Source organism: Triticum aestivum, chromosome 7A, assembly GCF_018294505.1.
Source record: "Triticum aestivum cultivar Chinese Spring chromosome 7A, IWGSC CS RefSeq v2.1, whole genome shotgun sequence".
Classification (NCBI taxonomy): domain Eukaryota; kingdom Viridiplantae; phylum Streptophyta; class Magnoliopsida; order Poales; family Poaceae; genus Triticum; species Triticum aestivum.
The window spans coordinates 566,233,960-566,261,737 of NC_057812.1; the positions used below are offsets into that span (position 1 = coordinate 566,233,960).

At 47.3% G+C, this 27,778-nt stretch overlaps 1 long non-coding RNA gene across 1 annotated transcript; it reads right to left on the reverse strand.

Moving 5' to 3' along the window:
• Positions 1 to 6,124: 6,124 nt before the first annotated feature.
• Positions 6,125 to 7,962, reverse strand: LOC123148294 (uncharacterized). Its single transcript, XR_006473749.1, has 2 exons — positions 7,586 to 7,962; positions 6,125 to 6,349 (listed from the first exon to the last, which is right to left on the reverse strand). It is a non-coding gene; the product is annotated as an uncharacterized lncRNA (long non-coding RNA).
• Between the last annotated feature and the right edge of the window lie 19,816 nt (positions 7,963 to 27,778).

Genomic DNA, 27,778 nt, shown 5'->3' on the forward strand with positions numbered 1-27,778 from the left:
CTGGCTAATACTGCCCGATATTGAAGAAAAAAGCGACCCTTCAAGAAATAGTAAATAAACCATATCAGATACTTGAAACTTTTATGAGTAAATATTCTTGAAATGTATTTACATACACAGATAGTTTCACTGCTAGGTGCTACAGTTTTTTTTGAAAAAGAGGTTAACCCTCCGACCTGTGCATCAATCGATGCATACAACCATTTTTATTAATTATTTCATAAATGTCTGACAAGAATATACATCAAATCACCTGAAGCCACTACTCACACCTACAAATTCGATAATGAGGAGTGCTCTCACTCCCCATATCTAAAACCAGTGTCATCACCGATCCATCCACATAACGTACCGGACAAACAGCCGGTGCATCATACCTAATGCGCACACCACACGCACACGTTTTAGAAGCCGTCGTCTTCATCGGACCACTGACCCATATTTAGAAGAGAGATCCACATCATCCTTACCAGTCTGGACATCCGTCGACGCCACCGCGGCGCCCAACGGCGCCATCATCCTGCACTCGTCCGTTCAGACGTGAAGACTCTGGAAGATCTGTCGTGCGTAGCACCTGCCAACCAGACATGACTCAGTGTAGCACATGTCAGTCAGGCATGACTTGACAGCTCCACCGAAGCTCCGTGCAAGCCGGAGCCGCTCCACCTCCTGCCTGTGTCTTCCAGCGCTGCTCCACAAACAATGCTCCCAGGAGATAAACGACACCGCAATACCGCCATCGTCCGATCTAGAAAACCAGATCCTAGGATTTCCCTCGAAGCAGTGCCCATCACCAGCAATCATTAAGGACCCACATAGTATCCACCACCACTCAGCCCTCAAGGCGACTCCTTCAAGAAGGTCATGGCGTCAAGGACACCGCCGCCGCCCACTAGAGTTAGGATTTTCACCCAAGAGGCAAAGAGGGGGAAATGAAGGAGCATCCATAGACCGACGTCTCCAAGAAGAAAAGCGGCGCCCTTGAGCGTCGTCGGCGGCGTGGCCGGCCGGGGCCGACCAAGGGGTTTTCCCCAACCTGGATCTCCTCCACCAGCTTCACCTGCGGCCAGGGTCCTGGCAACCACGCCGGCACCATTAGGAACCCGCAGGAGAGAAGCCCACCGATTAGGGCCGGATGACTGCAGCCAGATCTGGCGCTAGAACCCACCCAGCTCCCACCGCCCGCGTGCACCGGCAGATGAACAAGCCGATCCAGACAACGCCGACCACAGATCTGGCCACACCCAGATCCGACGCGCCCGCCGTGTCGACGACCACCTCCACTCGCCGGAGTGGAGAACCACCCCGGACGCGCAGCCAGGCGCCAGTGACACCACGGGCCACCACCACCCACAACAGGACAAATTTGGGCAGGAGGCACCCAGATCCGCCGCCACCGCGCGCCATGGCTGACCACCACGTTGCCCCGGCAGCCATGGAGGCGCAGCCTCGCCGAACATCCCTGGAACCACCGCTCCAGCTTCCTATCTCCGCCACCCAGCCTGGCGCCCAGGGTCGCTGTCACGCGCAACCCGAGTCTGCCCCCAGGATGAAGGGCGAGCCCGCCACCGCCGTCCGCCGGACGAGCTTTGCTCGCCAGCTTCCTCCGACGGCGGCGGGGAAGGGTGGGTCGGGGGCGGCGACGATGGCTAGGGTTCACCCGAATCACCCCCCCTAGGGGCAGCGCGAGCGCGTGGGTTGAGTTTTTTTGAGCATCAGTACAAACACAAGCGCTCATATACACGCGCATACACTCATCCCTATGAACGCATACACGCACACCCTATCCTTATGAGCACCTCCGAAAGACTGAGCCGGCATATCATCTTGAGATTTACGAATTCACCGTAGGCGCCTCATCGTCGACGGGAACTCTCCTCCCACTGAAAGCGCATCGCCGGAAATTCTGAAATAAATTCAGGAATAATGCGAGCACCAGGATTTGAACCCTGGTGGGTTGGGGATACCACTGTCCACCTAACCAAGTCAACCACAGGTTGATTCGCAACGCGTGGGTTGAGTTGGAAACAATAATCGATCGAAAGAGTTATGATCAATGAAGGGATCTTAAGTAAGCACGTGCCTGACCAGCTACATATACTGGACGACTAAGAACAGTTATGATCATCGCAAAAGAAAAAGAAAAGAACAGTTATGATCAATGATGTGCCACCTAACAAAGGTGGATAGGAACAAGGTACACAGAAGTCATCATCATCGTACCCATTGGCTATTATCAAATTCACTTAAGAGTACTATTTGTAAAAGTATTGCACAAAGTTTCGCGTGATGGCAAAAATGATACTATTTGGTTCATTCCAACATCAGCCATTGTACATACTATTTAGTTCTAAAATTGGGACAGAGTACAAGGTTGCAATCTGCCGACGCCACTTGGTGATTGGCATCATATTTATAGCAGCAGTACTTCCTCGGATTCATATTAATTGTCCATGATTTAATACAATTAATATGGATATATGAGGGAGTAGCATATCTTCCAAGTGGTTTAGGGTTCCACCGAATAGATTTTTTCACTAAATATTTAGCAGTTTGTGATAAGGGTATGTACAATGATTGATAAGATAGTCTTATCTTAAGTTTTGCATGTAATCTAGAGATGACAAAAAAAAAGAGTCTACAATGAGTCATCTTTTAGCCTTAGCAATTCCTAAAAATGTGGTGAGACATATTGTGATAAGAGATCATCTCTTGTCGACAAGCCTTTTCTTATGAGTTCTCTCTCCCCCACCTCATCATTGATCTTACATGACACTTCTAAAATAGCACCATTGTACATGCCCTAAGCTCCGTGTAACAGTGCAGACTCTTAGTTAACGCTTAGTTACGCATACTCAATTTGTGGACATTGCGTGCAAGTTAAGAAAAGCGGTGACTTGTTGGACGGTGGAGTAGTCAGTGATATCTGACGAATTTGAGAATATGTATATACCAGGTAGAGTTGTATTTAGGTGCGCAAGCAAGATTGTTATAAGCCCTTTCAAAGATATGCTTCACATAAGTAAAAGTTCTTCGGTATGCATGGAGCATGTGTATACGCACCTACACTCTTTTGAGATCTTTATCAAAAAAATACATTCTTCTCAGATTTACAAATCTAAAATATTTGCTGGTGCCGCTTCATTGTCATCGATGCGCTGAGTCGAGTCGCGTGTCCACAAAATCGAGATTTTCTTGATATCCGATAGGTCTCTGGATAGCGACGTCTAAACTAAGTAATAGTTTCTAGACTACGATCACTATCTGAACTTAATATGGACATCAGTTGACGACTGAGTGAACTATTCTTAATACGGAACCAGATCCTCTAACGTCCTCAAGGGATGTCACGTAAGCTACAATAACCGTGACATCCCTTCTTCGCATTCATATGGTTAAACCTAAAATGATTATAATTAATTTGTAAATTACAAATCTATTGTATACATTTACAAAAATTACATACAAACAAAATTATGGTGCAATAAAATTATTTTTTGATTTATTTTTGTACATGCTACAGTAAATTCACACAGTAGTTGCTACAGTACCTGACATCCCTTCTTCGCTTTACACACGCATTTCATTGTAGCTTCGTGACATCCCTTGAGGATGTTAGAGGATCTGCTTCCTCTTAATACATAGTGCTCCACTGCTAATTCTAGTATTGCCACGTCAGAGAGAACACCGTAAAGTCCGTTCGGAAAGGATGTGACTTTTTTGTACCCATCAGCATTTAGTTCAAGTTTAAGCTAAATACTGATGGCGACACAAATTTTACACCGATTCCAAAACCCCCTAAACTGATGTAGATAAAGCCGACCTTTTCCACCTCGCAAAAAAAGCCGACCTTTTCCAATTTCCATGCATTTTTTCAATAAAGTTTTCCAATTTTCATGCATGGCTTTTGTTCATGTTATTGCTTAGCATTCCATACCATCCATTTCAATTCATCTACTACTACACTAGTTATGGGCTTAAATTATTTAAGATGGCTTCAATAAAAAAATCAATAAGGGACATTTACATTCAGTCAATCGATATATCAAGATGATACAACCATACTGAACGGATGTCCGTCTCTGCATAACATGCAACACATCCAACACAGTCAAACAAAAAATATTGTTTTACACCAAAATAGAAAAAGTCTAAGATGGGTTAGATCTTATCAAAAGATTACACCATCATCCATCATCCATGATGGAAGGAAATACCCCTGATCGTATGTTCCAACTGGGTAGGCGCCATCATAAGATCAACTCCAACAAAACTACCTTTGTCTGTAAATTTCAAGGGGTCCATTTTTGTCAGATCCCATAAACTTCTTCCCCTAAATATTTTTATTTTATTTTTCATGAAACACAACTAGATAAATGTGACGACCCGCCCGTTAGTAACACGCATTGAGGGCGGCACGAGACAGTGTGGTGGCACGGCTGCGGCGCTAGGGGGCGGCGGCGGGTGGCATTGACATGGAAGGGCGGGTCGTAGCCCCTCAACTAGAGTGGCGATGTCCCTCAATAAGAATAATGTCTCCACTTCCTATCCCCGTCCCAATGATGCGAATAGCTTTAGAGGAGGATGTTGGAGCTGTGTCCCCATCGGATCACACGGGATTCTATCGGTGCTGGTCTTCGATGGATCTATTTGGATCTAGTTTTTGTTTGTCTTCGTTCATGTGGTTACAGGTTTGATCTTTCCGATCTACAACTCTCTTCACCAGCGATGATTGCTAATCTGGTGCGCTGGTCCTTTGGGGTCTTAGCACGATGACTTCTCGACTGTCTACTATAATAAGGTTTGCCCAACTCCAGTGAAAGAGGGGTGATGACGGCGACGCGCCTTCCGCTCGCTCCAGTGCTTATACTCGTCGCTACTTGGTCCATGTGTGGCGCCCCTGATTCAGTCATACACTAATCATACACGCAAACATGTACGATCAAGATCAGGGACTCACGAAAAGATATCACAACACAACTCTAAAAAAAATAAGTCATACAAGCATCATAATACAAGCCAGGGGCCTCGAGGGCTCGAATACAAGTGCTTGATCATAGACGAGTCAGCGAAAGCAACAATATCTGAGTACATATATAAGTTAAACAAGTTTACCTTAAGAAGACTAGCACAAACTGGGATACAGATCAAAAGAGGCGCAGGCCTCCAGCCTGGGATCCTCCTAAACTAGTCCCGGTCGTCGTCAGCGGCCTGCACATAGTAGTAGGCACCTCCGATATAGTAGGAGTCGTCGTCGACGGTGGCGTCAAGCTCCTGTGCTCCAGCATCTGGTTGCGACAACCAAGTAGAATGGAAAGGGGGAAAAGAGAGAGAAAAGCAATCGTGAGTACTCATCCAAAATACTCGCAAGCAAGGATCTACACTACATATGCATGGGTATATGTGTAAAGGGGCAATATCGATGGACTGAACTGCAGAATGCCGGAATAAGAGGGGGATAACTAGTCCTGTCAAAGACTACGCTTCTGGGAGCCTCCATCTTGCAGCATGTAGAAGAGAGTAGATGGTAAGTTCACCAAGTATCATCGCATAGCATAATCCTACCCAGCGATCCTCCCCTCGTCGCCCTATGAGAGAGTGACCACTAGGTTGTATCTGGCACTTGGAAGGGTGTGTTTTATTAAGTATCCGATTCTAGTTGTCATAAGGTCAAGGTACAACTCCAAGTCGTCATGTTACCGAAGATCACGGCTATTCGAATAGATAAACTTCCCTGCAGGGGTGCACCATATTTTCCAACACGCTCGATCCCCTTTGTCCGGACACACTTTCCTGGGTCATGCCCGGCCTTGAAAGATCAACACGTCGCAGCCCCACCTAGGCACAACAGAGAGTTCAGCATGCCGGTCTAAATCCTATGGCGCAGGGGTCTGGGCCCATCGCCCATTGCACACCTGCACATTGCGAACGTGGCCGGTGAGCAGACCTAGCCTCCCTTATACAAGAGCAGGCGTTCCAGTCCAACCCGGCGCGCGCCGCTCAGTCGCTGACGTCACGAAGGCTTCGGCTGATACCACGACGTCGAGTGCCCATAACTGTTCCCGCGTAGTTGATTAGTGCATATAGGCCAGTAGCCAGACTCAGATCAAATACCCAGATCTCATTAAGCGTCTTATTTTAAATTAATCGTGAATGCAGTAATAATAAGCTATGTATCAGAATAGGATTAACAGAAAGCAGTAACATGCTACACTACTCTAATGCAAATAGTATAGAGAAAAGTAGGCGATATCTGGTGATCAAGGGAGAGGGGCTTGCCTAGTTGCTCTGGCAAGAGAGAGGGGTCATCAACACCGTAGTCGAACTGGGTCGCCGACAGTCTCGGGGTCTACCGGAAAGAAATAACGGAGGGGGAACATAATAAATAACAAAGCAATCAAAGTAACACAAAGTATAACATGGCAATACGCGGTGCTAGGGGTGATCTAACGCAGGGATAGGTGATACCAGCAAAGGGAGGAAACATCCGCGAAAGTATTCCCAGTGTTTGACATTTTCGGACGGATGGTTCGGAGGGGGAAAGTTTGTATGTTCGCTATGCTAGGAACGCGTGGCGGATGAACGGACCACGTATTCAGATTCGTCTCGTCGTTCTAAGGAACTTTCATCCGAATTACGGATTATTTTATATTAATTTTCAAAGTCTTAATTAATTTTCTGAAATTTATTTATGCTTCAAAAATAAACAGTAAAATAACTTTGTCACCTAGTGCTATTGTAGCCATAGTGTATGACAGGTGGGGTCAGTGGGGCTGGGTTGACCCGGTCAGAGGGTGACTGGTCAGCATATGAATAGTGTAAGTCGGTCCCGCATGTCATTGTCTTTAGTTTAATAAAATGGTAATTAACCAGGGTGGTCCCACATGTCATTTACACTATACCTAACCACTACTTTGCCTAACTACTAATTAGCTACTAACCTAAACAGGGCCGGTCTCATCCAGAGACCCAGCCGGCCATACCCACACACTCACGCACACACAACAACACACACAGACACACACACACACATGGCCGCTTGGCCATGGCCATGGCCACCGGTAGCAGCTGTTCGCGACAGGCAGCGGCGCCGGCGAGCAGCGGCAACACACAACGGGAGCAGCAGTTAAAAGCAGCAGCAGGAGGAGGAAACGGCAGCAGCGTAGCCGCAAGTAGGCAGCAGGAGCAGCAGCTACGGGAGCAGGGGGCACGGACGTTGCGGGCGCGGAGCAGAGGGCAGCGGGCCGGGGCGAGGCTGCACGCAGGAGGCAAGGCCGATTCAGGGGGCGGCCGATGGCAGCAACATCGCAGTAGCCACCAGCGGGGCGAGCAGGGGGCGCCGAGGCGCAGCAGAGGCGGCCGGCCGGAGTTCAGGCATGCCGCGGAATCGGAGCTGCGGGGCACGGGGAGATGGTTTGGCGAGTGCCGCGGGTTCCTGGGGAGCCAATGAGCTCGGACGCAAGCTCTGCTTGCCGTGGCTGCGGTGACGAGGCGAAAGGCGGTGACAAGTTTCGGCCACGACGGAGACTAGCACTAGAGGACGAGCACGAGCAAATTAGCAGAGGGGATTTACGGCAGAGCTCACCTAGGAGCTCATGGAGGCTCGTTGAGTGAACGGGAGCAGCAGGGGTCGATGGATTTGGAGACGAACGCCGACGACAGCAGAGGGGGACTCGGTCGATCCCGGCGCGGTGGCGATCTTCTGCTCGGGTTCGGGGTCGGAGAGGAAGAAGCGGGCAACGGCGGTGCTTCCAGGGGTAGTCCTAGGCGGCGGGGAGGTCGCTGGCCACGCAGGCGATGGCGACCATGGCGACGGAGGTCTCGGGACGTCGCGGGGAAGAAGAAGCGGCGTGGGTGGAGGGGGAAAGTGGGGTTAGGGTTCGACCACGGGATCAGGGGAGGTCTTGTAGGTGCTGCGGGGCGCGGGATGGCCGCCACGCACGGCCACGACCGGCGGATGGCCGCCACGGCCCTCTGCCGCACTGTAGCGAGAGGAAGGGGATGAGGGGTGGCTGGGCCGGTTTTGCTAGATGGGCCAAGTGGCCCAGTAGATTAGGTCTTTTATGTTTCATTTTTTTGTGCTTGTATTCTTTTCTGTTTTCTTATTTAGCTATTGTTTGTTTTTTCTCTTTCCATCAAATTACTTTTGTAAAATGTGCAACCTTGCCATAATTACTATGCATTATTTTTGCACCGCCACAAAAATTTTGGGCACAAAAATAATTTATTAAGTTTGAGTTTATTCTTTACTGGATAAAAAAAATGTTGTTGGTCCACTATTTAATATCCAGGGGAATTTTCATATTCTGTAAGATGTTAATTCTCACGCGACAATTAGTTAGTGATTGTTTGGAACCCATCGAACATTTTTACTTGATAGTTTGTAGAAATAAAAATTTGACTTGTTTTTGGAATTTGAGTTTGACCTCGGTTTTCACCAAGTGGCCAAATGGCTTAGTAAAACATGATGACATGGCACATTAGGGTGAGGTTACTGTAACTTGATTATCGGGTTGTTACACCATGGACCTGGCTGTAATTTTATTACCTCTAGTGTTCTCTATAGTGCCATGATTAATGAATAGATTGAAAAGTTCTCTCGCAAAAAAAATCCACGATTGACAAATTACAACAATGACCTTATCGACACCAAACATCTCAAGACACCACAAGAACGATGATGTACTTTAACAGCAACGTCTTCAAGAAGGGAGAGACACTCAAGCACCGCTGTCACCGAATCTAACCACCAAAGGCCAGATTCTAGGCTTTCACCCTGAAGAAACAATCCGAGCATATCCAAGCAATGCCTTTAACAAGTTAATGGCGCAAAAATATCAGCATTGCCAGGTATACCTACTCGGGTCAGATCTAGGTTTTCACCCTGGAGCTCGAGACCGGGTGCTCGAGTAGCACCACATAAAAGTCACTCAATGTTGTCGCCACCACTTTTCCACTATCTCGACAGCTACATGCGATTTGCGACGACCGCCGCTGCACAACCTATGCTATGGGAAATACGAACGATAGAAAATAGTGCGTAGAAATAGTAGACTTGTTTTTTTTCCATGTTGGATGTCCCCTCTACCAGCCTCAACCCCGGGTGATTTGGACTTTGATCTTTTGAACGATCTGGTCACAATTCGGTTTCATCTGATTCAGATCTTATCTCTACGCTTAGTATTCAAACAGGGTTCTCCTAGTTTTCTTGATCGGGATTGCTCTCAATCGACTGAGATTTCGCGGTACTATATTCGTAGGATCTTACGTTTAGATCCATGCAAATTTTTGTTTTACTCTTTTCTTTCTTACATGTTATATCACTTGACTTAAGACTTGGTTAAGTTCCCGCTGTGGGCCTTTTGTGCTACAGATATCTGACACCATTGCTCAAAAAGTTCCGGCCAGTTTATGCGGGGATGGGGAATCTACCTGGGCACCGATCTCAGGGCTCGTAAAGGGGCGTTGCTTGACTAGATTAAGGCTCTAGACGTGGCCGCTGATACAGTCGGTCTGTCAGTTGATGATTGGATACTACTCCCTTGAGTCCTCATTAATGGAGATATTCAAGGGGGAAGAATTGTTCTGGCAGCGCCGGGGAGCACTACAAAAAAAACCACTTCCGTGATGATACTTGTTTGTCACAGTAGGTCACGTTTTCTGTCATGCATGTACGATTTTATGACAGAATGAAGATAGTCATACCTGTGCTGTCGTAGAAGTGTTCCATGATATTACGAAAATTATCATCACGGAAGTGCCAACTTCCATGACGATAAATCGCGCATCATAAGTGCTTTCGTTAAGGGTGACCAACACGTGGCATCCACCATGACGGGTCGCCGTTAAGCTATTGGGTTCCGATTTGGATTCGATAACCCCTTAATAGCTGGGACCAATGAGGATTTTCCACATGTAAATTATCATTGGCTATAACAACCATGTGTCAGCACCCGGAAAGGACAGATGTCAACCACCCAATGGACAGGAGGCGCCTATGATACGTCGACACGTGGCAAGGCCCAACTACATTTAGGTTAAAAAGGCTAGCCCAGTCAAAATTAGCGGGCTGGCCCATTAACGGCCTGCTTGCAGACGACCCATTCGCAGTTAAGGCTCGTACGGCTATTGTTAAATTGGTCGATCAACGGCTCGTTCTAAACTTGTCATCATCGTGGCCCATGGTCACTTCTGGCCCGTTAACAATCCGCTAAGTATTTGGGCTGAATTACGGCCCGGTGTGTTTCCGGCCTGTTAAAGGTTCTGCTTCATTTGGGCCCATTTATTGGCCATTGAAACTTTCGGTCCATAAACGACCGTGAAGGATATGGGTCATATTCTGCCATGTCTGACATTTGGCCTGTTGGAGGCCCATTGTAGATTTGGGCCACTTCCAACCTGTTGTGATTTTCGGCCTATTAACGTCGGACAAAATCCATGGGCCATATGTGGCCCAACGTCACATCAGGCCTATTAACGGCCCATATAAAACTGATACTAATTAAGCCCGACCGAACTTTCGGCCTATTAAAGGCCCGTGTAGTAGGTCGGCGCATTTATGGCCCATCTAGACTTCGGCCTGTGAACGATCCGCATTGTAAATGGGCCACCACGAGATGAGATAGATTTCGGCCTGGTAATGACCAGTGGGTTATTTGGCACAATCAGGGCCCAATCTCAGTTTCGGCCTATTAAAGGCCCATGTTATTTATGGGCTCGAGATATTTACACATGTTAGCGACCTATTGTTACTGAGAGCCCAAATTATGTTTAGGCCTGTTAAGGGACCACTAGGAGCACATGCCTACCAAAAATATGAAAGCTTATGCTGATTTAGGCCTAGATATTTTTAGTGGGCTACATGCAAATTACGGCCCATAATCATTTTTAGTCCAATTGGAATGGGCCTAACGAATGTTGGCACGTTGGGCTCCTACGAAGCTTTCAGACGAATACATTACTAAGATAAACCTACACTATACAAAAATAGTGTCGTAATTTCTACAACCTTTGGCAGCACGATAAATGTTGTATCACAACAAAATAAATTCCAGCCATACAACAAAAGGCCTGCTGGCATAAAGTTTACAGTCCTTGCAGATAAAAGCACCATCAGATGTATATAAGCACAAATCATTTGACCTGAGTGCTAATGTTTCAGGCTGTAGAATCTGATGGAGCAGCATGATCTTCTCCTTTTTTCGCCATTGCTCTTGAAGAACCAAACAAATGTCTGATAGTATGGTTTCAAAACCATTCATATCTTGACGATATTTCTCAACCACTATTCTTGTTTCCGAAACGACGCCCATCAGGGATTGGACTTGTGTCTGGAGCACAAATATATCACTCTGTTTAGCCAGAAGATTTTGCTCAGTAGGCAATTGTAACGCCCTCGATGCGGCTATATCTCCCACGTGTCGAAGCACAACTTAGAGGCATAACCGCATTGAAAGCAATGTCGCAAGTGAGGTAATCTTCGCAAACAACCCATGTAATACAATAGGGGAAAAGATACATAGTTGGCTTACAATTGCCACTTCACACAATTCAAATTACATGAATAAAGCATTACATCAACCAGATACAATCAAGGTCCGACTACGGAACCAAAATAAAAGAAGAACCCCAAAAGCGACAAAGGTCCCCGATCGACCCTGAGCTCCACTACTGATCAACTAGAACAAAACAACACAAAGGACAAGATCTTCATTGAGCTCCTCCTTGAGCTAGGTTGCGTCATCTGCACGGACCCATCGGCACTTGCAAGCTGGTTTTGGAAGAATCTGTGAGTCACGGGGACTCAGCAATCTCGCACCCTCGCGATCAAGACTATTTAAGCTTATGGGTAAGGTAAAAGGTATGAGGTGGGCTGCAGCAAGCGACTAGCATATATGATGGCTAACATACGCAAATGAGAGCGAGAAGAGAAGGCAAAGCACGGTCGATAAAAATTATGATCAAGAAGTGATCCTAAAACAACCTACGTCAAGCATAACTCCAACACCGTGTTCACTTCCCGGACTCCGCCGGAAAGAGACCATCACGGTTACACACGCGGTTGATTCATTTTAATTAAGGTCAACTTCAGGTTTTCTACAACCAGACGTTAACAAATTCCCATCTGCCCATAACCGCGGCACGGCTTTCGAAAGTTCAAATCCCTACAGGGGAGTCCCAACTTAGCCCATGACAAGCTCTCACGGTCAACGAAGGAATAGACGTCCTCCCGAGACATTCCGATCAGACTCGGTATCCCGGTTCTACAAGACACTTCGACAAGTTAAAACAAAACCAGCAACACCGCCCGAATGTGCCGACAAATCCTGATAGGAGCTGCACATATCTCTTTCTCAGGGCACACTCAGATGAGACTAGCTACGAGTAAAACCAACCCTTAAGTTTCCTCGAGGTGGCCCCGCAGGCAGCTCAGTTCGGACCAACACTCAGAGGAGCACTGGCCCTGGGGGGGGGGTCAGAATAAAGATGACCCTTGAGTCTGCAGAACCCAAGGGAGGGTGGTAGGTTGTTAGTGCAAATGGTAAAACCAAGGTTGGGCATTGTTGGAGGAGTTTTATTCAAGGCGAACTGTCAAGGGGTTCCCATTATTACCCAACCGCGTAAGGAACGCAAAATCCGGGAACATAACACCGATATGATGGAAACTAGGGCGGCAAGAGTGGAACAAAACACCAGGCATAAGGCCGAGCCTTCCACCCTTTACTAAGTATATAGAGGCATTAATTAAATAAGAGATATTGTGATATCCCAACAAGTAAACATGTTCCAATAAGGAACAACATCTCCATGTTCCAATAAGGAACAAAACTTCAATCTTCACCTACAACTAACAACGCTATAAGAGGAGCTGAGCAAAGCGGTAACGTAGCCAAACAACGGTTTGCTAGGACAAGGTGGGTTAGAGGCTTGGTTCAATAATATGGAAGGCATGATAAGCAAGTGGTAGGTATCGCAACATAGGCATAGCAAAAGAGCGAGCAACTAGCAAGCAAAGATAGAAGTGATTTCGAGGGTATGGTCATCTTGCCTGAAATCCCGCAAGGAAGAAGAACGAGTCCATGAAGAAGACAAATAGACGTAGTCGAACGGGTCCTGACAAACGCGACATAACCGGAACCAACCCGAAGGAGCAAACACCGGAAAGATGCACACAACATAGTAAACAACCAACACATGAACATGATATGATATGCGGGATGCGGTATGCTATGCATATGCATGATTTGACAAGAGATGAATGAACCTGGCCTCAACTTGGAAATCCAAGTGTGCCACTGGAAAGGTGAGATGAAATCGCTTGAAAACGATATAAAGATCACCGGAATCGGAGTTACGGTCTGTAAATGGCAAGCAATTCAAATATGACCACGTTCTGCGACTTACAGCAAGTAGCCATCTAAATGCAACAAGATGAACATGTTACAGCACCCAAACATGGCAACAAAATACATGACAGGGATCCACTCATGAAGCTTAACAAAAGACTAGCACTGAGCTATGGCCAATTCATCCATTAACAGGCTCAAACACGCATGGCAAAAATGCATTTGGTAAACAGATTTCAGACTTAGTGAAATTAACACTAGTCCGGAATTTCAAATCAGGTAGCACACTTTGGAGCAAAAAAACTATATGCTACAGGAACTTAACATGGCAAAGTAAAGCATGGCATGGAGCTACTCAAAGAGCTTAACAAAAGTCCCTTAGTGACCTTGAGCCAAAAGGGATCAGAAAATACATTTGCAAGCATGTGAACATGGCAAAAACATAATCAGTTCTCAGACTTAGTGAAAACTAGAGCATGCTGAAACAGATATCAAGTAGGCATGTTTACGAGCTCGATGCACTCACTACAGAGCAAGTCATGATAAACTAAGCATACACCCATCAAGAATACACAAAATACAAGCTAGACATGGCAAGAACAATAACATATCATGCATGGATCAGTTACAACATCCTCAGCAAAATCGCTAACAAGTAGACAATATGCCCAGATTCACGAAATGGCAAAAGTAGAGCTCGATTGACTCAAGCTAGGGTGCTCCATAATTGCAAACAAAGACATGGATGGATAGAGCACTACAAGATTAACAAAACATCCTTACTGATCATTCTCAAAAGAGGCACGGATCACTAGGAAACAACATGAACATATGGCATAATGAGATAAACAGTCCAAGGACTTGGTGGAAATGCCAAGTCCCTGAAATCAGCATTAACGAATGCTCCACTTTGCAAGCTTGTGCTAGTCACCACACACATCACAAAAATACATGGGTTGCACCTCTGGATAGATGGCAAAACATATAACAAAACTCATGTAGAGCTCAGGGGCATACCATGCACACAATAATCATGGCAAAAATGACAAATATCTAATTGGAGCAGCAGATCTGACAATTATCTTAAATAGCACTCTTCTAACAGCATTTCGGGCATCAAGATGAACTCAAATGAAAATGATGCAATGAGATGAAATGATGTACTCCCTGAGGCGAACATTTTGATATGCTACACGCATGAATCGGAGCTACGGATGCAAAGTTACGGCACGATGAACATGGCCATATGAATCTGGGAATTTCGGGGACTTAGTGGAATTTATACCTCCGCGAAAAGTCAACGCGGGACGGAGAGAAGCGGGACGGCACGGATCCAGATCGTGGGGGCGTGTTTGGTTCACCGGACTGGTGGATCTCATCCAACCGGCCGGATCCGACGACGGGGCGACGAGAAGGCGCGCCGGAATGGCGGGGCGGCGTCGCCGGCGATGGCCGGAGGTCGACTCCGGCGAGGAGGTCCTCCAGCGCGGCCGCAGGCTGCGGGTGGCGCGGGGCGCCGTGGAGGCGGCGGCGAGGGAGCTCCCAGCCGGAGCTGGCAGGCCGGAGAAGGGTCGTAGGCCGGGGCGGCATACGGCGGCGCGGAGGTCCGACGATGGCCGGCGATGAGGTCCGACGAAGGTGGCGGCCGCGGGCGAGGAGCTGGGCGGCGGGACTCCCAGGCGCGGGTGGCGAACGGATCTGGCCCGGGGCGGCTCGGGCGGGCCGGCCGCGGGCTCCGCGGGCCTTGCCGCGCGAGAGGAGAGAGAGAGGGCGGCGAGAGGTGAGGTGGCGGCGTCCGGTTGGTTGGCAGCGGCGGCGGGGTGACGTGGCACGACGCCACTGGCCGGAGCGAGGTGGAGGGCAGACATGTCCGGCGGCGGGGATTTTTGTCCGGTGACGCGAGGTAGGGGAAGGCTAGGGTTAGACCGCAAATTTCGGAGGGGATCACTTATTTATAGGTAGAGGGAGCTAGGAGAGTCCAAATGAGGTGCGGTTTTCGGCCATGCGATCGTGAACGAACGACCGAGATGATGGAGAGGGTTTTGGTGGGTTTTGGGCCAAAATGGAGGGGTGTTGGGCTGCAACACACATGAGGCCTTCTCGGTCCCTCGGTTAACCGTTGGAGCATCAAACGAAGTCCAAATGGTACGAAACTTGACAGGCGGTCTACCGGTAGTAAACCAAGACCGCTTGGCAAGTCTCGGCCCAATCCGGAAATGTTCAACCCCCACACATGAAAAGAAGGTAGAAATAACCACCGGAGGAGATAGGAGCGCTGGAATGCAAAACGGACAACGGGGAAAATGCTCGGATGCATGAGACGAACATGTATGCAAATGAAATGCACATGATGACATGATATGAGATGCATGACACGCAAGCAATGACAATGCAACAACAGCAAAAAACTGAATGACACCTGGCACATCGGTCTCGGTGCGAGATTGCTGAGTCCCCGTGACTCATAGATACTTCCAAAACCAGCTTGCAGGTGCCGATGAGTCCGTGCAGATGATGCAACCCAGCTCAAGGAGGAGCTCAATGAAGATCTTGTCCTTTGTGTTGTTTCGTTCTAGTTGATCAGTAGTGGAGCCCAGTTGGGGTCGATTGGGGACCTTTGTCGCTTTTGGGGTTCTTCTTTTATTTTGGTTCCGTAGTCGGACCTTGATTGTATCTGGTTGATGTAATGCTTTATTCATGTAATTTGAATTGTGTGAAGTGGCGATTGTAAGCCAACTATGTATCTTTTCCCCTATTGTATTACATGGGTTGTTTGCGAAGATTACCTCACTTGCGACATTGCTTTCAATGCGGTTATGCCTCTAAGTCGTGCTTCGACACGTGGGAGATATAGCCGCATCGAGGGCGTTACAGCAATTTGGACGAGGTTACCTTGACAACCAACCCAGAATTACACAAGAAGGTGCTTTTTGCACTGTTAGTGGAGAGATACTAACGCACTGCAGGAAGAGGTGTAATTGTGGCCGTGGTAGCCTCGTCACCTTCAGGTGGTTAGCTGTTCTTCAATCATTTGTTCCATAGCTCGCTGAAAGTTTGAACTTGTAGATTAGTGTACCAGATAGGTTACTAATGAGACAAAAACAAACAAAGTAGGTTTCACGTTTATACATAACTTATTTTGGTGAACTATTGTGATACATTAGCATGTATTGTAGTGCGAACTACATAATAAAATCATTTTCGGAACATATGCCAATGTAGCATTCCTACTGTATTATCCATTTTCCTCACATTCGTTGACATGTAAGGATAAAGAGACATGGTTTAAAGTAGGATGAATATAGTATGACATCATTCAGATCATGGGCAAACATATATAAAACAAACATGCTATTGTATCATTGTGTGGGCACGTGAACATCACAATGAGATTACAGATCAAGACCAAAAGAATATCCTTCATCTCTTTTAAACCATGTAAGGTGAAATGATACGTTAAGACAACTGTGTATAAAAGTGAACAGAGTAACTGACATTGACTACAAACCAAGCAGTTAAATGAACATGTCACAGTAACAAGCAGTTCAAAGGCAGGAGGAGTAAGGACTTACAACCGCGGCTTGAACTAGTGTGCTCATGCCCTGCATATTGCTGGTGTGGCAATCCTTGAAGATTTAAACTGCATTCAAATCAATATGTGATCTGATCAAATACATATACCCTACCTGATACGCTAGGCGGTTCAAATATTTGATCTTCTGAAAAACACTTGATCTTTTTGGTTCACTGAGTCATGTAATAGGTAGTGAAACTTTGATCTACCATGCCATCGTGCACATTTTGTTTTGTGCAAACTGCTGATCCGCTAGTTGAAAAACTACCACTTTATGCTTATGATAGCGTCGATTTATGCAGATCAAATTTAGCATTACCCTGCACACAAACAGATCACAAGTGCCCTGGCGGTTTACTGTAGGATGGGTCATAATACCCCATATAAAACCACTGGTGACTAAAACAGGTCATAACTAGGGCCGGTTTAATCATAAGCATATATAATCAAAAAATATCATACCTGTGATATTTGATCACACTGCCGGTTTATCATACCAGTGCAATAAGGGTGATAACCCAAAAGATTGAGCGCACAAAGCTTTGTGCAAGTTGACGTATAACACCGGCTTAATACGCCGTATGCAGCAAGGGGTAATATCCCAAACTTAGAGTATAACACTTCCAAGTATCATCATATATTGGCGACTTATAGTCTGCCATCAGGGCGGGTTATAAAAAACCCAAAGATGCTCAAATAGGAGACACACAGGGCTGCCTGACCCGATTTGTGAGAACCTATGGTGAGAAAAAGGAGTGATATAAATCCAAGATAAATAAAACCCATAAAAAACGAGGCTGTTATAAATCTCCAAAACCAAATCTCAACATAAAAACTTCAATGAAACTAGCATGGTAGCCACTGGAGTATCCTCGCTTTCCGTAAGCCGGCTCTCACATGACCCAATCGATGTATTAACCTGGATAAGTTCAGGGTCTTGTTTAAAGATTGACTTATCGAGAGTACACGAGGTCAGAGTAGCATCATGCAAACAGGCAGGTTTAACCAAGTTTCAATGAAGGCGGCTTAATAGCCTGGATTCAGCCTCGCTATCTGTAAGCCGTGCCCTCACATGACAAACCGGCATTTTAACCTTAAGGAGTTCAGGGTCTTGTTTAAAAGATTGACTGTTAAGAGTTCGGTGGGTCAATCAGGATTACCTGATGGAGAAGCATATGGCATATAGGCAGGATAACCTGGAAGGGTTACATCCTCTTTGGTGAATACACCTATGTTTGAACAAGATAACCCAGTCAAGAGGGTAGTAATGCTATGTTCTCTTTGCTGAATACACATATGTTTGAACAGGAAGCCCCCAAGTGACATATTTGCGAGCTGTGCTCGCCGGGTACCTATGTTTGAGTAGTGTTGTGCAACAAAACTCTCTTTGGTCCCGATAAACCGGGCGTCAAGCCGCGGAAGCAATCATATGATATGACAACAAAGACTCAAATTCTAAGGTTTGAAGACAACAAAGGCCCTGAATTATCAAGGGTGCTGATTTTATTATATTTCTCATACTATATACACTGATATAAATATGTACATCTCAAGAGAAAATAGCTCAGGTGTAATATGGACGGAGATGAGCAATATTCCACGGCCGACGGGTCTCCTCCTCTGACGTGCGTGAGTCCTTGTGGTCTCGAACATCGATAAGATAGTATGACCCATTGTTCAGATTTTTGCTGACCACGAAGGGCCCTTCCCAAGGCAGGGATAGCTTGTGCATATCAGTCTGATCTTGTATAAGCCAGAGCACCAAATCACCTTCTTGAAAGGTCTGGTTTTAACCCCGCGGCTGTGATAACGGCGCAGATCTTGTTGGTAAATCGCTGAACAAGCCGCCGCAAGGTCACGCTCCTCATCTAATAGGTAAAGTGCATCCTGACATGCTTTTTCATTGTCAGTTTCAACATAAGCCGCCACACGGGCGAGTCGTGACGGATGTCACTAGGGAGAACCGCCCCCGCTCTGTAAACCATGAAGAAAGGCGTGTAACCCGTAGATCTATTGGGGGTAGTATTTATGCTCCATAACACCGAGGATAACTCCTCCACCCAACAACCCGGCGTCCTCTGCAAAGGAACCATAAGTTGGGGCTTTATGCCTCTCAGGATCTCTTGATTGGCTCTCTCAACTTAACAATTAGACTGGGGGTGAGCCACTGACGATACATCAAGCCGGATATGCTCATGTTGACAAAATTCTTCCATGGCACCCTTGGATAGATTAGTGCCATTATTAGTTATAATACTATGGGGAAAACCAAAACGGAAAATCACCTTTTTCATGAATTGAACCGTCGTCGCTGCGTCATATTTACTGACCGGCTCTGCCTCAACCCACTTCGTAAACTTGTCAACCGCCACCAGGAGGTGCATCTTTTTGTCCTTGGACCTTTTGAAAGGCCCAACCATATCAAGCCCCCAGACTGCAAACGTCCAAGTAATTGGAATCATCCTCAATTCTTGAGCCGACACATGAGCTCGTCGTGAAAACTTCTGACAACCATCACATTTACTGACTAGATCCTCAGCATCAGCGTGAGCCGTTAGCCAATAAAATCCATGATGGAAAGCTTTGGCTACGAGAGACTTAGAACCGACATGATGACTACAATCTCCTTCATGAATCTCTCGCAGAATCTCACAGCCTTCTTGAGGAGGAACACAACGTTGAAATGCCCCTGTGACACTGCGATGATGCAACTCTCCATTGACAATAGTCATTGACTTAGACCGCCGGGTTATCTGCCTGGCCAAAGTTTCATCCTCAGGTAACTCGCCCTGGGTCATATAAGCCAAATATGGAACCGTACAGTCAGGGATAGCATGAAGATCCGCCACCAATTGTGCTGCCGGGTCAGGAATAGCGAGATCCTCTTCTGTAGGCAATTTGACAGAAGGGTTATGCAGAATATCCAGGAAAGTATTAGGCGGCACCGGCTTACGCTGAGACCCTAGCCGACTTAAAGCATCAGCCGCCTCGTTTTTCCTGCGATCAACATGTTCAACCTGATAACCCTTGAAATACCCAACAATAGCATCAACCTCTCGACGATAGGCCGCCATGAGTGGATCCTTAGAATCCCAAGTGCCAAAAACTTGTTGAGTTACCAGATCTGAGTCACCGAAGCACCTCACCCGGCTTAAGTTCATCTCCTTAGCCATCCGAAGATCGTGGAGCAAGGCCTCATACTCAGATGCATTGTTAGTACAAGGGAATATCAACCTGAGGACATAAGAAAATTTATCACCTCGTGGGGAAGTCAAGACAACTCCAGCCCCGAGCATTCCAACTGTCTGGATCCATCAAAGTGAATAGTCCAATAAGTGTTATCCAGCTTTTTCTCAGGCATCTGCAACTCTGCCCAATCATTGATAAAATCCACAAGTGCTTGCGACTTGATAGCCGTGCGAGGCACATACTTCAAACCATGGGGTCCAAGCTCAATGACCCACTTGGCTACCCGACTTGTGGCTTCTACGTTTTGAATGATATCCCCTAAAGGGGAAGAACTCACCACAGTGATGGGATGACCCAGAAAATATTTCTTGAGCTTTCGACTAGCCATGAATACCCCATATATGAGCTTCTGCCAATGCGGATACCTATGCTTGGACTCAATAAGTACCTCACTGATGTAGTAAACCGTCCGTTGAACCAGATACTCCTTGTCTGGATCCTTCCTTTCCACCACAATGGCTACACTGACAGCTCGGCTATTGGCAGCCACATATAACAACAAAGGCTCTTTATCAATGGGAGCAGCAAGAACGGGCGGCTCAGCCAACAGTTTCTTCAAGTCCTCAAACGCTTGATTAGCAGCATCACTCCAAATAAAGTGATCTGTCTTCTTCATCATCTGGTACAGAGGGATAGACTTCTCACCCAACTGGCTTTTGAACCGGCTTAAGGCCGCAATACGACCCGCCAAACGATGAACATCATTGGTACACACTGGCTTAGCCAGAGAGGTGATAGCCTTTATCTTCTCCGGGTTAGCTTCAATACCCCGTTGTGAAACCAAGAAACCCAAAAGCTTGCCAGCTGATACACCAAAAACACACTTGGCCGGGTTAAGCATCATCTTATAAACCCGGAGATTGTCAAAGGTCTCCTTCAAATCATCAATCAGGGTCTCTTTCTTCCTGGACTTCACCAAAATGTCATCCACATAAGCATGAACATTACGCCCGATCTGATCATGAAGGCAATTTTGCACACATCGTTGGTAAGTCGCCTGTGCGCTCTTGAGCCCAAAAGGCATAGACACATAGCAGAAGGCTCCAAATGGAGTGATGAAAGCTGTCTTCTCCTGGTCCTTAACTGCCATCTTGATCTGGTGATAACCAGAATAAGCATCCAAAAAGCTCAAATGCTCACAACCCGCCGTAGCATCAATAATTTGATTAATACGAGGGAGAGCAAAAGGATCAGCCGGACAAGCCTTGTTTAAGTCCGTGTAGTCCACACACATGCCAAGTGCCGTTCTTCTTAAGCACCAACATCGGGTTAGCCAACCACTAAGGATGAAAAACTTCAACAATGAACCCAGCCGCCAAGAGCTGGGCCACTTCTTCACCAATGGCCTTACGCCTCTCTTCATTAAAACGACGAAGGAATTGCTTGACCAGCTTAAACCTTGGATCAATATTAAGAGTGTGCTCAACGAGTTCCCTCGGTACACCTGGCATGTCAGAAGGTTTTCATGCAAAGATGTCCCGGTTCTCGCGAATGAACTCGATGAGTGCACTTTCCTATTTCGGATCCAGATTAGCACTGATGCTGAACTGCTTAGATGAATCACCAATAACGAAATCAACTAGCTTAGTATCATCTGCCGACTTAAACTTCAAGACCGGATGATGCTCCGTAGTTGGCTTTTTCAAAGATGTCATATCTACCGGGTCAACATTGTCTTTATAAAACTTCAATTCCTCTATTGCACAGACAGACTCAGCATAAGCAGCATCACCTTCTTCACACTCCAAGGCTATCTTCCGGCTTCCATGCACTGTGATGGTCCCCTTGTAACCTGGCATCTTGAGCTGCAGATAAACGTAACAAGGTCGTGCCATGCACTTGGCATAAGCCGGCCATCCCAACAGAGCGTGATACGAGCTTTGAATCTTGACCACTTCAAAGGTTAGCGTCTCGGCCCTGGAGTCATGTTCATCCCCAAAAGCCACTTCCAAAGCAATCTTGCCTACAGGATACACCGACTTACCAGGCACCACTCCATGGAAAAAAGTATTGGACGGCTCAAGATTTTTATCAGTCAACCCCATACAACGGAAAGTATCATAGTAGAGGATATTAATGCTGCTACCTCCATCCATGAGTACTTTAGTGAATTTGTATCCTCCCACCCGAGGCACCACCACCAAAGCCAAGTGACCCAGATTATCAACCCGGGGCGGGTGGTCTTCATGACTCCACACAGTGGGCTGTTCAGACCATCACAAGTAACGGGGAACCGCCGGCTCAACAACGTTCATAGCCCTTTTACGGAGATTTTGATCCCGCTTGCATAAACTTGTGGTGAAGACGTGGTACTACCCACTATTCAGTTGCTTCAGATTACTTTGATAACCAGATTGCTGCTGCTGAGTCCCTTGACCAGATTGTTGATGAAAACCACCTTGATTGCCCTAATTCCCCTGGCCCTAGAAACTGGAATTAGAACCGCCACCACCGTAACTCGGACCATGAGAGCCGGAACCCAAGCCGCCGCCCGACCCATGATTATCCTGGAAAAGATGGGAATTCCTGAATTCTTTCATGATGTAGCAGTCCTTCCATAGACGAGAGGATGGCTTCTCACGCGATCCATGCGTCGTACACGGCTGATTCAACAATGCATCGAGGTTGTTTTTTGACCCTTCAGCTTGAGCCGGCCTTCCCTTGCACCGCTGGTGTTGGAGATATAACTACTGAGTATAAACCGCCCAGGAGGGGATGGGTTATACACATAAGGAGTTATCCATATTGAAGCCCATGAAGACAAGGAGTATGACGCTTTAATATGAGAGGTCTAAAAGCCCAGGGCCCAAAGGTGGATTAGGGCCCGTAGACATAAACCGCCATAAGGTGTGTAACTTGTGTTGTAAGATAGGAAAGAGTAGAAACCGAGCCGGACACATTTATAAGCCGGCCGAGATTCTGTAAACCGCCGGGCGTCAACCTATGTATATAAAGGGACGACCCGACCGAGGTTTAGGGACAAGAAACAACAACTCGAGAGCCAGGCAAAGCGGATTTGCTCCCTGGTCATCGAAACCCTACCAATCCCATCATAACTGGAGTAGGCTTTTACCTTCACCGCAAGGGGCCGGAACAGTATAATTCCTTGTGTCCTTTGTCCGCTTTAACCCCTTTAAGCTAACTACGTTGCAATGGCTCCTCGACTAAGTCCTCAAACTAGGACATCTGCCGTGACAATCCCACGACAGTTGGCGCCCACCGTGGGGCTATCACACGATTGTTTCAAGTTCTTAAAGGGCAGCTTCAAAGGGCTCAAGGGATACGTTGTGGGCCGAATGGCCAAGAGTCATCGTGACAAGCTCTACATCGACGATGAAGGCTGGGGACCCAAGGCCGGTTCAATTGAGTATGGATATCAGGCCCCCTTCGGCGGTATTCACGTCTTCATTGGCAAGATCGGCGAACTGGGCCCTGAGCTGGACATCTGCATCGACATTGTCGAAACGGCTCAGTGTGCGAGATCCGCCCGGGTTCAACCTTCCGTGAAGCGTGCCTTCGCGGGAGTCGTCCACGGAGTGGAATCTGAGGATAGATCGGTATCCGATGGTGAAATCGCCGTTTACTCTGATGACAAGTCATCTACTAGAGAGACCGAGTCATTATACCAACTGCAAGATGGCCGGTTTGGGGGCTGTTCCGATGGCGATAGTATTTCGGACCCCCTTGATCCGCCGAGCCGGGTTGCGATCTTCATGGCCGGTACACAGTCAGCACAACATTCTTCAACCGCAGCAGCAATGATCTCCGGTTCAGTAGCAGCGACAATGGCTGGGGCAGGAGGCCCTGCTCCACCGCCGGCTCAGGTTTTGTCCGATTTGTTCGACGCTTTGGCAACACTACTAGCGGCTGAGGTTAACGCGGCGAATCAGGATCAGCATAACGCAGAAGTCACGAAAGTAAAGGATCAGATAGCTCAAGCCAAGGCAGATCTGGCAGCCGAGAACACCAGGATGGCTGCGGAGCGGACCGATTTAGATGCACAGGCTTATCGGCTTATGCTGGATCAGAACGCATCAAATGATGTAACGAGGAGAAGGTACCGGTCCCACCTACTCCGGTTTATGAACCAAGGAACCTCTTTGACATGCCAGGAGCAGGAACCAACAATCAGCCAGTGGTAAACCGGGTAGAAGCACCTGGAACGGGGGCGCCGGTTCAGCCGTGCATAGTGGATCTGCCTTGTCAGAATATACCGTCACAGCACGTGTCAACGCCTCCGGGTCATTTCTCCAACCCCCTGGATAACATAGTCACCTCCGCTTCACGATTGGCAGCCCTCCTAGTCGAAGGTGAGTCCCCCGTAGTGATTGAGACACGACAGGCTAGGGAGCTCCTTCAGACAGCTTTGACTCAGCAGCAGGCATATTCATACAGCCGCAAGAGGATTCATTCCACCCCCGCCCAAGTCGGAGTTACAGCAGGCACTTTGATGAACCGGCCGTATCAAGCAGTGCGCGAGACCGTAACCCGCCTCAAGGGCATATTCCGGCAGGTGGTACTAATGCTCAGGATTTAGTGGATCAGGGCAGAGCGCGTCGAGAGGCCGAGTTAGCGGTGCAGTATGCGGCCCGTCAGCTTACTCCAGTTCGTCCAATGACTTCGGTGGAGCCAGGAGTTACCTCCAGCTCTTTGGGGGTGTCGTGTCTTGTCCCAGCTCTACGTAATGTGTGGCTGCCCAAGGATTTCAAAGGGCCCCGAAAGGTGCCTAATTATACTGCTGATTTACCCCCCGAGTCATGGATCGAAAGCTATGAGACGGCAATGGAGATGCTGGATGTGGATGATGCGGCCTGTGCTAAGTACTTCACCATGATGTTGGAAGGAACAACTCGCACTTGGATGAAAATTTTACCAGCTAACTCCATCGGGTCATGGGCTGCATTAAATGCCCGGTTCATCCAAAATTTCAAGGACACGTGCAAGCAACCCATGTCAATTGTAGACTTAGCCGCCTGTGTCCAAGAAGAGGGTGAATCGACAACTCATTGGGTGCGCCGGGTTTCGGAAATCTTACACTCATCGGACCGCATTAACGCTGATACATCAGTCTTAACGTTGGAGGGCAATTGCCGGTTCATGCCCTTGAAGCTGAAGTTGGGACGGCTCAAGAGTCACTGCAATGACATGGGAACACTTATGGCAGCCCTGGTTAAATATGCCGACTCTGATAATACCAAGGACCCCGAGTCTGATGATGAAAAGCCGGGGAAGGGAAAGAAGAGTGGTAGTAACAAGGGGCAGCAGCATAACCCGGCGGGTCATGAAAACAACGGTAAGCGTAAAGCGGATAATAGTTTGGATTTTGTGGCTAACACCAACACGCAGAATAATAATCAACGGTATAAGGGTAAACCGCCTCCGCGCAGTGGAGGATCATGTATCAATCTGGAGCGCCTGTTAAACCAGCCTTGTCCAAGGCTCGGGACGCAAGAGAGACCAGCCACACACCTTTGGAAGGATTTCTTTATAATGCGGGAGTTCAAAAACTCGGATCTTTTCCAATACAATCATGGACCGCCTGGCGGTTCAGGAGGCGGTTCTCATGGGCCGGGTTATGATGGAGGCAGTTCCGGTTCAGGATTTCAAGGAAACCGAAGCGAACATGGCAATCAAGGCAGTCAGGGCAACCAGGATGGTTATAATCATCAGGGGAATCAGCAGCAGCAGCAATCAGGTTACCAGAGCAATCCAAAGTAGTTGAATAGTGGGAAGTATCACGTCTTCACCACTAGCTTATGCAAGCACGATTAGAAACTTCATAAAAGGGCAGTAAACTCTGTTGAACCGGCAGTGCCCCATTATCTGCGCTGGTCTGAATAACCCATTTTGTGGAGTCGAGAGGATCACCCACCCCGGGTTGATAATCTGGGTCATCTAGCATTGGTGGTGGCGCCTCAGGTTGGAGGATATAAATTTACCAAGGTGCTCATGGATGGAGGGATCAGTATCAATATCCTTTATTATGAAACCTTCCGTCGCATGGGGTCGACAGATAAAAATCTTAAACCGTCGAACACTGTTTTCCATGGTGTGGTACCTGGTAAATCAGCGTATCCAGTTGGTAAGATAGCTCTGGAGGTCGCTTTTGGAGATGATCATGATTCAAGATCGGAGACATTGACGTTTGAAGTGGTGAAAATCAAGAGCCCATATCATGCCTTGTTTGGACGGGCGGCTTATGCTAAGTTCATGGCAAGGCCCTGTTATGTTTATCTGCAGCTCAAGATGCCGGGTCATAAAGGGACCATCACAGTACATGGGAGTCATAGGATTGCTTTGGAATGTGAGGAAGGTGATGCGGCTTATGCTGAGTCGGTTTGTGCAACAGAGGAGTTGAAGTTTTACAAGGACAATGTTGATCCGGCATATATGACTTCTTTGAGAAAACCAACTACAGAGCATGATCCGGCATTGAGGTTTAAATCGGCTGAGGAAACCAAGTTAGTTGATTTTGTTCCTGGCGATTCATCCAAGCAGTTTAGCATCAGCGCTAACCTGGATCCAAAATAGGAAGGCGCGCTCATCGAGTTCATCCATGAGAACCGGTACATCTTTGCATGGAAACCTTCTGACATGCCAGGTGTACCCAGGGAACTCACTGAGCAAACTCTTAATATTGATCCTAAGTTTAAACCAGCCAGGCAGTTTCTCTGCCGCTTCAATGAAGAAAGGCATAATGCTATTGGTGAGGAGGTAGCCCGACACTTGGTAGCAGGGTTTATTGTGGAGGTTTTTCACCCTGAGTGGTTAGCTAACCCGGTGCTAGTGCGTAAGAAGAAAGGCACTTGGCGGATGTGTGTGGACTACACAGATTTGAACAAGGCCTCTCCAGTTGATCCCTTTGCTCTACCTCGTATTGATCAAATCATTGATACTACGGCGGGCTGCGAGCGTTTGTGCTTTCTGGATGCTTATTCTGGTTATCATCAGATCAAAATGGCAGTTAAGGACCAGGAGAAGACAACTTTTATAACACCCTTTGGAGCCTTCTGCTATGTATCTATGCCTTTTGGGCTTAAGAGTGCCGAGGAGACTTATCAGCGTTGTGTGCAGAATTGTCTTCATGACCAGATTGGGTGCAATGTTCATGCTTATGTGGATGATATTGTGGTGAAGTCCAGAAAGGAGGCGACGTTGATAGCCAACTTAAAGGAAACCTTTGATAATCTTCGGGTCTATAAGATGATGCTTAATCCGGCCAAGTGCGTTTTTGGTATTCCGGCAGGAAAGCTCTTGGGTTTTCTAGTGTCTAACAGGGGTATTGAAGCTAATCCGGAAAAGATCAAAGCTATTACGTCTTTGGCTAAACCGGTTTGTATCAACGATGTTCAACGTCTGGCGGGCCGTATTGCAGCATTGAACTGATTTATCAGCCGTTTGGGAGAGAAAGCAATCCCTCTATATCAGATGATGAAGAAGACAGATAATTTTGTCTGGAGTGATGCTGCTAATACGGTGTTTGAGGATTTGAAGAAGCAGCTAGCCGAGCCACCTGTTTTTGCTGCTCTGGTCGATAAAGAGCCGCTGTTGTTGTATGTGGCAGCTAATGCCCGGGCTGTCAGTGTGGCCATTGTGGTGGAGCGTAAGG